Genomic DNA, 12,640 nt, shown 5'->3' on the forward strand with positions numbered 1-12,640 from the left:
CCGGCAGGCCAAGCGGACGGCGGCCCGGGCGGTCACGGAAGCAAAAACTCGGGTCTGGGAAAAGTTCGGGGAGGCCATGGAGGAGGACTACCGGTCGGCCTCGAGGAAATTCTGGCAAACCATCCGGCGCCTCAGGAGGGGGAAGCAGTGCTCCGCCAACACTGTTTACAGTGGAGGAGGGGAGCTGTTGACCTCGACGGGGGATATCGTCGGGCGGTGGAAGGAATACTTCGAGGATCTCCTCAATCCCACTGACACGCCTTCCGTCGAGGAAGCAGAGGCTGAGGATTCAGAGGTTGATTCATTCATCACCCAAGCTGAAGTCACTGAGGTAGTCCGGAAGCTCCTCAGTGGCAAGGCACCGGGGGTGGATGAGATCCGCCCTGAGTACCTCAAGTCTCTGGATGTTGCGGGGCTGTCGTGGCTGACACGCCTCTGCAGCATCGCGTGGCAGTCGGGGACAGTGCCTCTGGACTGGCAGACCGGGGTGGTGGTCCCTCTCTTCAAAAAGGGGGACCGGAGGGTGTGTTCCAACTACCGGGGGATCACACTCCTCAGCCTCCCGGGGAAAGTCTATTCCAGGGTGCTGGAGAGGAGAATTCGGCCGATAGTCGAACCTCGGATTCAGGAGGAACAATTCGGTTTTCGCCCTGGCCGTGGAACGCTGGACCAGCTCTACACCCTCCGCAGGGTGCTCGAGGGTGCATGGGAGTTTGCCCAACCAGTCCACATGTGTTTTGTGGACTTGGAGAAGGCTTTCGACCGTGTCCCACGTGGCATCCTGTGGGAGGTGCTCCGAGAGTATGGGGTCGGAGGCCCTCTGCTGAGGGCTGTACGGTCCCTGTATGACCGGAGCAGGAGCTTGGTTCGCATTGCCGGCAGTAAATCAGACCTGTTCCCGGTGCGTGTTGGACTCCGGCAGGGCTGCCCTTTGTCACCGGTTCTGTTCATTATTTTTATGGACAGAATTTCTAGGCGCAGCCAAGTGCCGGAGGGGGTACGGTTCGGGAGCCACTTGATTTCATCTCTGCTTTTTGCAGATGATGTGGTCTTGTTGGCTCCCTCGAGCCAGGACCTTCAGCATGCACTGGGGCGGTTTGCAGCCGAGTGTGAAGCAGCTGGGATGAGAATCAGCACCTCTAAGTCCGAGGCCATGGTTCTCGACCGGAAAAAGGTGGCTTGCACCCTCCAGGTCGGGGGAGAGTTCCTGCCTCAGGTGGAGGAGTTTAAGTATCTTGGGGTCTTGTTCACGAGTGATGGGAGAACGGAGCGCGAGATCGACAGGCGGATCGGTGCGGCGGCCGCAGTAATGCGGTCATTGTATCGGTCCGTCGTGGTGAAGAGGGAGCTGAGCCGAAAGGCAAAGCTCTCGATTTACCGGTCGATCTACGTTCCCACCCTCACCTATGGTCATGAACTCTGGGTCATGACCGAAAGAACTGGATCCCGGATACAAGCGGCCGAAATGAGTTTCCTCCGCAGGGTGGCGGGGCGCTCCCTTAGAGATAGGGTGAGGAGCTCTGTCACCCGGGAGGAGCTCGGAGTAGAGCCGCTGCTCCTCCACATCGAGAGGAGCCAGCTGAGGTGGCTCGGGCACCTGTATAGGATGCCCCCTGGACGCCTCCCTCGTGAGGTGTTCCGGGCATGTCCCACCGGGAGGAGGCCCCGAGGAAGACCCAGGACACGCTGGAGTGACTACGTCACTCGGCTGGCCTGGGAACGCCTTGGGGTCCCCCCGGAAGAGCTGGAGGAAGTGTCCGGGGAGAGGGAAGTCTGGGGATCCCTGCTCCGACTGCTGCCCCCGCGACCCGGACTCGGATAAGCGGCGGACAATGGATGGATGGATGGATGGATGGAAATCAAAATCATAAACAACTCTATTTATTGGTTTTACACCTATTACTGTCGGGGCTACCACCAACAAGCAAAGCTGCCAACTACTTCAGCCTTTGGTAGCATGTGATGGCATGTTGGACCGTGACATCTGCTACAACAGAGATGTTTTCCCCTAGAATAATTGACTTGAGACAAGGTTAAGGCAAACAAGAGCGATAGAATCTGACCCCGATGTTAAAGTCTAATTTTTTTAACCATATTGTGCATTTCAGTGGAACCCACAAGTCAAATAGAGAGAGGGAATTGCAACTTTGGAAGACTCCAGCTTTGCCCTCTGTGAGATATGGGTCCAGAAGTACAGTTTTATTTGTTATACAATTCATGAAACTGTCTGGGGATGAATGCCCTCCAGAGGCTCATTCATAAGATAAATTGGCCTGAAATTCATTGGTCCTGCAGACAGTCTGTGTCTCCCTTTGTATGTCTCTCTCTTCTCTCCCTTTCTCTCTCTCGCTCACTGTGGCTTTTCTGTGCAAACACACTCACACAAACTGTCACAAACACACGCCTGACAAACACGCACGTCTACTAATGCCCCCGTGTTCTTCTGTGTTATTCAGGGTTGCAGTACGTTCCGGCTAAAAGAGAGAGAGGGGGAAAAAAACACCTTTGCATCTGTCTGCGTAGCTGAAGTCCAGCCTACGGCCTACTGGGCTTCAGTGAAGTGTGCTGTGATTTGACAAGGCCAGTGACGAGAGGCACTGTAAATATCCGGCCGTCATGTGACTCATTTCATGGCCTCAAGGAACCAACGAAAGGTCAATGTTTCCTGATGCCATTGCCAACAACTAAATTAAGTGACTTCATCTCTTGCTCATGCATCTGTTCCATTTAAGGAGATGGATACATTGGAGGTGTTGCATCACTCTGTTCATACACTGCAATGATCATCCTCATTTCTATCAGAACACACAACAAGCATCCATGCATGTACACAGATACACACATTGGGTTTGTTACACAAGCTCATCTGCTGTCTCTACATGTCTTTATATATGTACACCAACACACACACACACGCCGTTAGGCATGTGGCACGCACTCTCGACCTCTGGGTTCGTCTTCATGCCCGTCATGTCTGACAGTGACAGCAGTGTGTTAACACATCTCCATGGATTCTCTCATAAAGCAAATTGCGTTTCATGTTCTTTATCTTAACGCGGAGCAAAAGGTTAAAGAGTATAATTTAGCTCCGACACTAGTTACATACTAGAGAGAAAAGCTGCCTGAAATTAAAAGGGTTCATTCTGATGTGACTGCCGCTCAACTGTGAATGTGTCTCTGTCCTAAAATGGCTTTGGGGACTTAAATTTATCCAACACCCTTTACTTTTTTCTACCCTTTAGTGCCAATGCATCCATTATCATCTACAAAGTCACCAAAACTTTTTTTGCTCTAATGGAGTCCACAGAAAATGTTACATATAAAGGAGAACAGAATCTAAAGGACATGTCAAAGAAACAATCAAACATTAGATAGTTTGTTCAAAGGTTAAGTGAAGCTTTGGAAGAGAACCATAAGTACTGGGTGTTTTAAAGCAAAGAGAAAATAGATGCTTACAAGTATCCAAGAATCCTGGACCTCTGTGATGCCCCCAGTGTAAAACTCCCTAATGGAAGATGAGCCATGTGTTAAACACACATCACACTGATTAATTGGGCAACTTTAAATCCATTTCCCAGTCCACCACTGGTCTGTGCCCATGGAAAATCCAATGCTCTCTAAATAAAACATGGTTTACTTTGTACTATTTACTATGCCATGGGGAGACATAGGAAACCATGAAGGAAATAAGTTAGATAGAACCAGCAGCCAAAGCACACAAACAAGACTGTAAAGTCATGGGTCTGCCTCTGTGGAGGTTGAGGGGTGATAAATCTAGCAGGTTTGGGATTTGTGTTGCACAGCTTACAGCACTATTATGTCAAACTGACAAATAAGAGCAGCCAACATCTCTGGTGAGAAACAGACAGCACACAAGTGTGGGCCAGAGGTACAAAAACACGCCAAAGGAGCACTGACTGCTTGTCATATTTCTCCAATATGAAAAGAAGTTTCCAAATGAAAGTGACCCCCATGACCCAATGTGAAAGACATGTGCTACACTTAAATATTGCCCATGAGGTGAGTGAGCGTGACTCTCCATTTTAGTTATAATGTTATTCTAGCAGCTTTGTAGTCGTGGATTAATTACTGAGCAGTCCAGCCCGACACAGGCACCAGCACCCAAGGGGTCAGGAGGCCCCTGAGTCAGAGTCTCATGTGTGATGGTCATTAACATTTCCTGTTGGAAGGTAACAGAGTTTTTAAAACTCCTAACTGCCTTAAAGGAGAACTATGCTTTTATTTTAGTTCCTCTTTAATGTGCTCTTAAATATTAGCACCTTCACATAAGAAGTCAGATCAAATGTCAGAACAAAGTTGAACTGATTAATAGATAATGATGCTTTGCTTTAAATATACAATAAACTGCATCACAGTTTTCCTTTGATGGTTTTCTATCATTTGCAATGTGGGCTGTGTGGTGTGGAGAAAATGCTATTCTGGATCTGTTTCTGGCAATTATTTTGAAAGACACTCTGCATCACAATATGAAATAAAGACTTAATTTTTTTGCTCAGTTATTAACAATACTGGTGATGTGGCAACAGGGTCAGTTGTTAAAGGTCCACCACTTTTTTCCATTAACATTGTGGATGACTTCAAATGACTTTGGGTTTGCTCTTTACTGAGTGGATAGTTTGCCATGCGATTTGACACAGAAATTCATGTGCCAAAACTTTGATGATCGTCTGACTTTCCATGTCTTGACCTCAGAAATATCTCAGTATCTACAGATTGTCATTACATTTTGTAAGATGTGCATGTCTTCCAGACAACGCGTCCTAATGACTTTCATGATCCCCCTGTCTTTTCCCCTTGCACCACCACAAGGCTGACATTTTTGTGACTGAAATGTCTCGACAGCTATCAAATGGATGACCATGAGATTTGCTACAGATATTCACGTCCCCTTCAGGTAGAATTGCAATAACTTTGGTGATTCTGTGGCTTTTTATCCAGAGCAGAATCATCTGGCCAGAATTTAAATTCTTCCATCTCTTAGGTTTTTGATCAAATCCTGTGTGAGTGTCACACAGTCGAGTCTTACAGGTTGTCTGTAGGATAGGCTACAGTATATCGGAGGTTGTAAAAATTGATTTACTGTAGGTTTAGTTCAAAAGCACAACTGTGTCTTATAATACATTCCATTTAGCTTCAAAGATAGCTTAATGTTGCTGGTTGATTTTTTTACATTCATTATTAGGTGGGATTCTTCCAGAGCATTACATTATTCTCTGTGTCAATAGTGTTGGTAATTAATGAAACATTTTCAAAAATACCCTTAGACAAAAGTCGCACCATGCTCATGGCAGAGGGAAAACTGTAAAATACTATGATACGCAATACAATGAAATTCAACACCAGTGATCATTTGCTTTGTGCGAACAAATATATTCTAAACCTTATAGTTTGTCTAAATGGCAATGCTATCCTTTAAAATTATATTCCTAAATTCAACTGATTGTCTTTACACTCGGGACATACCTGTAATGGGGAATCTGTTTATTTTGTGTGGGAACTCATCCTCCCTAACTTTTTAAAAGCCAAACAAATATTAAAAAATGCAAAATATACAAATAAATAAAAAAGCTTGTCCTTGCACACCAGCAGCTTTCTTGCAGCAGCAAAATGATGAATTTGCCCAAAACCTGTGTTTTTGAAAAACATTTTATTTTGCCTAACACATCAGGCCAGATGCTCTTTTCTCCACAGAGACAGAATCAACAATCTGTCTCAACAACAAGTGAGTTGGTCCTTGCACCATCCTCATAAATGATAAAACAGTGTTGATTGTTGCACTGCTAGATAGGAATTTGTAAGAACACATGACTTATGAATCATTTATTAAGAACATGATTTATTTCACATTTCACTATATGATGATGTATTGCACACATTACAGTTAATTCTGGGGACATGATGAATAAACATACAAAATACTGAGGTATAGAATTATTATGGCTCCTCTCACTGGGTTTTATGTGACTTGACTGAAAGCACTGAATATATGCAGACTTGTATACTGTAGATACAATTTTGCTTTACATTTATGATATTGAGTCATGTATTGCACCAAACACATTGGGGATGCTCTGCTCTGATGTGAAGTTTGTCAGTTTTACTATTAAAAGGATTTGGTGATTAATTTATTGATCAAAAATTGAATACATCGCTGTATCATTTATTCCTTTTAAGTGCAGAGGAACATCTAATTAAACACTGTGTAGGCCTAATGATGGGCGACGCCATCAGGGTAAGCTGTTGGACAAAAGCTCACCCAGGCAGGTAATTCCTGTGGTGGGCATGCTTTTGGCATCTTTATGAAAAGATGTGACATGACAGCAACAAGATAAACAAAATATTGGTGTCAGGGCTGGATTCCTGGTTTATTTCAGAAGGCTTGAGACTGGGATCATCCTGGAGGACTGGTGCTTCTGTCTTTACCTGTGGACCAGCTGATTATCTCAGGCTATTGATGTTAGCGCTGACCGAAGGCGCTAGTGATTACAACCATCTTTCTCCTGTAATTAGCAATTACTGAAGCTCCTCTCCAAGATGTTGAGGGGGTTGAAGAAGTAGTTTGGGATGGATTAAAGCTGACGTCAATGGCAAATGCAAATGTGCTTCTTCAAGCTTTATGTAAAAGCTCTGAATTGGAAGCTTAGCTGGGGAATTTTGTCCACATGCTCTAACCCATTCTTGTCAGTGCTGGAAGGATTGCGTGGTCTCACTGATGGGTTGGACGACCAGCTCCCTCAGCTTTGAAGCTGATAAACCCTTTAAAACCATGACAAATATTCTCCTGCAATTTTGCCTGAGGAAAGGCAAAGAAATGAAATAGGTAGCAGGCGCAGGAATATGAAAATTTGCCCCATCAACCTCAAACTCCATCACCACTCAGCCAAGTTTTTTTCTTTTTTTTTTAATAGCTCAAATGCTTATTCTTGCATGTGTCTGAGCTTATACTTCACCGACTGTCTCTTCCAGAGCCATCTTTCACATTTCAAAACACATTAACCTAATGGTTCCGCATCGGTACGGCAGCCAGTAATATCCAACAGTGTCACAGCATGGAGACATGGAGCGCAGTGGAACAATGATCAGCCAGCATTTTGTTGCACAAGCTCCATGTCAGTGGAGGACATGGCTGCATGGCACAAGTTAGACAGCAACATCCAGTCAGTTTCCATAGTGATGTGGTTGAATGGAGGGGATTAGCAGGGGCAGTGTGGTGAGAAAGGTTTGCAGGCTTCTGTCAAAAGCTTGTATTTAAAGAACTCCATGTTGCGGCTCCTTTCCATTTGGTGATGCCGATGATGGACCCGGCGTCTCCCTTCACTCCACACATTTTCTCTGACACAGACATGTTCGCTGTGCACTGAGGCTGCTTTCTCCATCCTGGTTTCTCAGTTGTAAAGCCCTGTGCCGGCAACCAAACCAAAACCATCAGAATGAACACTTTGAATTAATGCGTATTAATTGCAAATCAGAGCTAAGTCAGATGTCCAGAAATCTGTGCCATAGAAGCGTTAAAGTGTCGCATGAGATCCATTGCTTCTCAAGACCAACTTTCAATGTCCACCAGCACCACATGCTGACTGTTTTCTCAGTGCACACTTATTATGGCAAGCTGAAGCTGAAGTTCAGCACGACACTTTTTGAACATTGTAAGAGTGTAATTCTCATTATGCCAAGCCTAGTTTGTCACTTCACAATCAACCTCCCCCTATAAATGATCACGAACCAGATTATTGTGGATTTGTCATTCATTTGTAATCAAATCACTTTAATCCTTTCTTTTTTTTTCATCTATTAGTCTGAAGCCCTGGTTGGCAGCCTTAATCGTAAAAGCTGAACTGCAACTCTTAACTGCAGAAGGAGCGCACTCTAACGATAATCCCAAAACAATTAAATTCTGGAGAATACATCTATTTATTATCTGAGTACGAACCTTTGAGATTTATTAATGTATTTCACTGAAGCATTTTATTAACATACACTGCTGCTGATTGAAAAATGATTTAGTTTATCTCAAATATCTACGTGAGCTCCAGTGGGAAGTTGTAGAAAACAAGTGAAGAGCTTTCAATGCACGCTGGCAATTTTTCAAATATGAAAGAGGCTGATAAAGTTTCTAAGTAAACCCTTAGAAATAGACAAGGTCAAGCCTGATGTCCATAATAATCCAGTGTCATTATTTTGAGCACTTCAATATTATTTCGTATTAGTTCTGGGAAAGTATATATAAAAGAAAATAGTGTCAAACAAAAAGTTCTGCAGAGCTATATTGGTTCAATGCCAAGGCTGAACTGGGTTGATCAATTCATCCACTGTTCTGCATTGTGTAACCCACAGTAATTTGTTTATATGGAAACTGCAGAAATAATCATACTAATGTTAGAGTACTGTGTGTGTACTGTATTGTTAGTTGTTTTTTAAGAGATTTGGGGTTAAGGAGTGCAGGTAAATGCAGTACAAGGTTAGATAGAGAATCTTACAAATGAAAAACACACTCAATAATTGATGCGTATGGACTCTTGTTGCTGTTGAATTAAGTAGTAACATGAGGGAAAAATAGGAGAACTGAATTCTAAAATCATGCATTTGTGTCTGAGACTGTGGTCAGGGTGAGGTGACTGTTATTTATCAGCTCACAGTACACAACAGATATCTCTAAAGGAGTCTTGCAATTTCTATGTCTTGATCTTATCAAATGATCAAATAGAGATTGCGAACATATCACAAACATGTGTTGCGTAGGTGAACTTACCTGCAATCCATATCACTGTGATTTTTAGATTTCGTGAGGTACCCTATTTGCTCCCTGTATTTGTCCCTGTACATTTTCTATATATTTCATATAAATTTGAATTTCTAGCCTTTAAAAAAAAAAAAGAACTCAGTCTTCATGTTTGCATTGATGGGGTCAGGAAATATTACATAACATGTCCGTATTTGCATCAAAGGATGTGCATGCTCCATTTGTGTGTATTGCTCTTTACACACATGCAAACAACATAAATCTAGACAATTAGTGTGTGACGGTGCTGCGGTTCAACACGCATGTTTGTAGTATTTACTGGAGTAGGCCTTGTAATTGCATTAAACTGTTCGCTCTCTCAGAGAATCAATCTTCCCAGGTTATCTCTCTAAGTGAGTTTGTCAGTGGCTGAATCAGTGTGTTCTTTTCTTCATATTGATTTCATTGCAGCTGTTACTATAGAAATACAACCAGCTGCATAGTTTTAGGATAATTCGTTTCAAAGGCCCTTTAAGTCTTTGTCATGCGTTTGTATGTTGGCGTATATCCCTTCATAGCCTAGATGTGCTTTTTAACCCTCTGAAGCCTAATCTGCACCATTAATGGACTTTTTGTAGAAGTTAATTAACCATTTTCAGTGATAGCAGCACAGCAATCCCAGTAGAGAGCCATGTAAGGAGGGAGAGACGGAGACCGATTATGCTGTTGCCTAGCAACACATGTACAAAATTTGAAGCGATTTAGTGCCCCCATACTGGTTATCATGGAGGTCATATGTTTACTAAATCCACACCGTGTGCTGGCTGCCACACAGAGCTGTCAAACAGACGAACACAGGTACCTATCCCCGACCTGCTCCGTGCACGCTGATGTGTTGATGCCAAACATGTTAGACTGGATGTCTCTTAAAACATGGCGGTCTATTTCCAGGGGTTTTGTGCAAACGGCGTTTGTTTTCAAATGAGTGGCGAAAGCTACCTCAGGATCCCGACAGAGGGGGAAGCGAGCAGCTTCTGCAGATGTGGAATTTAACTTCTTACATAGTTCATCCCTTCAGGAAGGTAAAACCAGAAAAACAAAGGGGGAATAAAAAAAATCACCAAGGAAAGAAACAGAGCATGCTCCACAAATTTGGTAGATGATTCACTCAATATTCCTGAAATATCATTGGCCAGCCCACCTCACTGATTCCCACATCCCACAATACTTCACTATGCAAGTAAATAATATCTGGCAAAAGCTGTTTGTTATTTTAAAAATTGTCCTCTCAGCTTGTTTGTAAATTGTGTGTGTGTTTTTGTGCGTGCATGCGTGCGTGTTTGTGTGTGTGTGTGTGTGTGTGTGTGTGTGTGTGTGTGTGTGTGTGTGTGTGTGTGTGTGTGTGTGTTTGTGTGTGTGAGTATGTGCATGCATGTGCAAGAGAGAGAACGAAAGAAAAAAAGGAGGCATACAAAGAGACGGAGAGAGAGAGAGACGTAGGGAGGGAGAAAGAGAGAGGCGAGACAGAGCTGCTGAGGCACTCACTTCACAGCAATTTAGGTCATGCTAAACAAATGCTATACTAGAGAAGCACAGACAAATAAGAGCATCCAGCCTTTAAGTGATTTCAGTATCTTTAGAAGCTATACACTGTGGACATCCCAGTGTAGCGGCTTCAAATAAAAGGTGGCACGTGTGCCTGTGTATACATGGAGTAAGTGTCTCAGGTGTCTCGGTGCAGCACATCCAGGTGTGAGGTAGATTTCATCAATCTACCCTGGGAGGGCAGAGCAAATAAGATTTGCGCCTTATAAAGAAATATTGAGTTAGTGGTTATTAGGTTATGTATCACTTCCCCAGTGATATATACACATATGCCAATCCCTTTATCACCACGACACAAGTGGTACACTGCAGCGGCATTGTACTCTGGTCTGTACACACACTCTCAGCTCACAAGTCAAAGGAAAATGTACAGCAGCAATCACTGTGAGCGGCTGATGAAAACAGCAACAGAACAGGGGCTGCACATCCAGCATGACTGTTTGTGGGATTACCTGATGAGACATATTTAGATTTTAAATACCCGGCTGAAGGCAGACTTGCTGTCAAAACAGGGATTTCTAAATATTTGGTGTGGGTTTTTTTTTTTTTTTTGGTATTTGAATAGCATTTTTTGCAGCTTCTGCTGGATCATATCATATAACATAATCACGGTGCAGGTGCATTTATCCTCTGTGTGTTACAGTGTGTACATTTCTTCTGAAATGCACCGAAGCTTCCTCACAGCAGCCTGTCAGCAGATCACCAGACTGACTTGCATGTTTACAATAAAAAATAAAATGGGATGTGTACACAATTTCAGCAGAAGGAGAAAAACAAGTCTGCGACAATATGAATAAAATATGTGAATTGCTTATGATTAGCATACTAATGACTAATCATCATGCTAATCAGTTCATTTTGTGTCCTCAAATTGCAGGCTGGTGTTGAGAAATGTGAGTCCATGGAAATGCGTCTGAAAGCAGGGTGAGCGCTCACAGATTAGCGAGCAGTTACAGAACAATCATCGCAAGGTAGGTCACTCAAAAGTAAAGACGAGGGAGAAAATGGAGGACAGATTCATACAGTGGCCTGACGTCATGCTCAGGAGGGTCTTTTTCAACACTGCTTGATTTTTCTTGTATTTTACATTACATTTTGTTTTGTTTCTCAAATGCTTTTTAATTCTTGTATACTGTATAAAACAGATCATTTATAACATATTGGACTTAATTATCATTTAGTTTATTAAATACTTTTTTCTTTTTCTTTTGATTATTTTGATGAAGTACGAAACTCCATCTTCATGCTTAAGGTTAGGTCACTGTTAAAAGCACAAGATTAGGATTACAGGGTGGGTTAGGGTTCTTTGTTATTTTTAAAAGTTGATGTTTGAAGAAATTTTTTTGCTATATTGATGTTTGAGACAGGTATATGGTCCCATTTTTAAATGCCATACTCCCAACTGTGTCCATATGAGCCTTAAAACTAATAAAAAATCAATAGAGAATCTGTGTTAACTGCATCTTGGCTTCATCCCTCTGCAAATGGCCCCACAGCATTAAGATGATTTAACAGCCACTGGATCCAGTAGAGAGTGGACTAACCCAGCCCAATTATAGTCACATAATCTAAAAGCCATTGAAAAGAGAGGACAAGTAATCCCAGCCTAATGGAGCACGTGCAACATTCACAAGGAGCAAAATACTCGCTTGGAAGTGAAATTAAGAGACTGGGGGGCTCCAGTGAGCTGAATCAAAGCAAAGCTGCGGGGTTAGGAGGTCAGCTGGCTGAGCGTACATGTCACCAGCCCATTGGACATGCCTGTGTGCTCCATCAGCAGGTGTATAAATATGTGTCATGTTTCACACTGCATGTCCGCGGGGACGGCAACCCAGATGGGATTTTAAATGCTGCATTTCATGTGGTATCATTTAGTAGGTTAGTTCACCCCTCATTGGTTTGCCATCTGGTGCCCTCTCAGCCTGCGATAGGAACATTCACACTGGAATCTAAATGCTCCTCATCTCCCTGCCAGAGCTTCTCCAGCAGTTCACACCACAGTCAGCAGCATGCTTCCCCTGCATCGCAACTCCATTGACATTCAACAAAAAGAAGAAGGAAAATTAAGCAGTTCATCCACTTGATCTTATTTCTAAGCAGTCAACTAAATGAACGCAGCCAAACACACGTGGAGTTTGAAAACAAAACTACAAGCATGGAGACAAACGTGACATCACTCATCATGCATGAAGGAGAGAAAAAAAAAACAGCTGAGTGGAGGAAAAACTTACAGCGCTAAATATTGAAGTAAATCAAACAAGTGGGCCTGTTTATAGAGGCTGTGATTCACTTACC

The sequence above is a fragment of the Trachurus japonicus genome, chromosome 7 (assembly GCF_045865225.1).
Source record: "Trachurus japonicus isolate A0001 chromosome 7, Traja_1.0".
NCBI classification, from domain to species: Eukaryota; Metazoa; Chordata; class Actinopteri; order Carangiformes; family Carangidae; genus Trachurus; species Trachurus japonicus.